The following is a 1,108-nucleotide window of genomic DNA, read 5'->3' on the forward strand; positions in this document are numbered from 1 at the left end:
GCACTCCAGACTCTGAATCTGGCGATCTGGGTTCAATCCCGGTAAAACCTTAGTATATGATAGTTATTATTTCAGAGAGCAAAAGAGCTGCGTCAAGTATTTATAAGTGGATGGTTTTATGGTGTAACGGTTAGCACTCCAGACTCTGAATCTGGCGATCTGGGTTCAAATCCCGGTAAAACCTTAGTATATGATAGTTATTCCATTGGAGAGCAAAAGCGCCGCGTCAAGTAATTACAAATGGATGGTTTTAGGGTGTAACGGTTAGCACTCCAGACTCTGAATCTGGCGATCTGGGTTCAAATCCCGGTAAAACCTTGGTGTATGATAGCTATTCTATCAGAGAGCAAAATCGCCGCGTCAAGTAAATTCAAATGGATGGTTTTATGGTGTAACGGTTAGCACTCCAGACTCTGAATCTGGCGATCTGGGTTCAAATCCCGGTAAAACCTTGGTATATGATAGCTATTCTATCGGAGAGCAAAATCGCCGCGTCAAGTAAATTCAAATGGATGGTTTTATGGTGTAACGGTTAGCACTCCAGACTCTGAATCTGGCGATCTGGGTTCAAATCCCGGTAAAACCTTGATGTATGATAGCTATTCTATCGGAGAGCAAAATCGCGGCGTCAAGTAAATTCAAATGGATGGTTTTATGGTGTAACGGTTAGCACTCCAGACTCTGAATCTGGCGATCTGGGTTCAAATCCCGGTAAAACCTTGGTATATGATAGTTATTATATCGGAGAGCAAAAGCGCCGCGTCAAGTTATTTGGTATGTATGGTTTTATGGTGTAACGGTTAGCACTCCAGACTCTGAATCTGGCGATCTAGGTTCAAATCCCGGTAAAACCTTAGCATATGATAGTTATTATTTCAGAGAGCAAAAGGGCTGCGTCAAGTATATACAAGTGGATGGTTTTATGGTGTAACGGTTAGCACTCCAGACTCTGAATCTGGCGATCTGGGTTCAAATCCCGGTAAAACCTTGATATATGATAGTTATTCTATCGGAGAGCAAAATCGCCGCGTCAAGTAAATACAAATGGATGGTTTTATGGTGTAACGGTTAGCACTCCAGACTCTGAATCTGGCGATCTGGGTTCAAA

The 1,108-nt window shown here is 42.6% G+C and overlaps 7 non-coding genes across 7 annotated transcripts; all 7 read left to right on the forward strand.

The window, feature by feature from the left end:
• Positions 1 to 112: 112 nt before the first annotated feature.
• On the forward strand, positions 113 to 184 carry Pmar_PMAR027475. Its single transcript has one exon. It is a non-coding gene; the product is annotated as a tRNA-Gln (tRNA).
• Positions 185 to 246: 62 nt separating this feature from the next.
• Positions 247 to 318, forward strand: Pmar_PMAR027476. Its single transcript has one exon. It is a non-coding gene; the product is annotated as a tRNA-Gln (tRNA).
• Positions 319 to 380: 62 nt separating this feature from the next.
• Pmar_PMAR027477 lies at positions 381 to 452 on the forward strand. The gene has a single exon. It is a non-coding gene; the product is annotated as a tRNA-Gln (tRNA).
• A 62-nt stretch (positions 453 to 514) lies between these two features.
• Pmar_PMAR027478 lies at positions 515 to 586 on the forward strand. The gene has a single exon. It is a non-coding gene; the product is annotated as a tRNA-Gln (tRNA).
• Positions 587 to 648: 62 nt separating this feature from the next.
• On the forward strand, positions 649 to 720 carry Pmar_PMAR027479. Its single transcript has one exon. It is a non-coding gene; the product is annotated as a tRNA-Gln (tRNA).
• A 62-nt stretch (positions 721 to 782) lies between these two features.
• Pmar_PMAR027480 lies at positions 783 to 854 on the forward strand. The gene has a single exon. It is a non-coding gene; the product is annotated as a tRNA-Gln (tRNA).
• A 62-nt stretch (positions 855 to 916) lies between these two features.
• Positions 917 to 988, forward strand: Pmar_PMAR027481. The gene has a single exon. It is a non-coding gene; the product is annotated as a tRNA-Gln (tRNA).
• Positions 989 to 1,108: the final 120 nt, after the last annotated feature.

This window comes from Perkinsus marinus (genome assembly GCF_000006405.1).
Source record: "Perkinsus marinus ATCC 50983 genomic scaffold scf_1104296960602, whole genome shotgun sequence".
Classification (NCBI taxonomy): Eukaryota; Perkinsozoa; order Perkinsida; family Perkinsidae; genus Perkinsus; species Perkinsus marinus.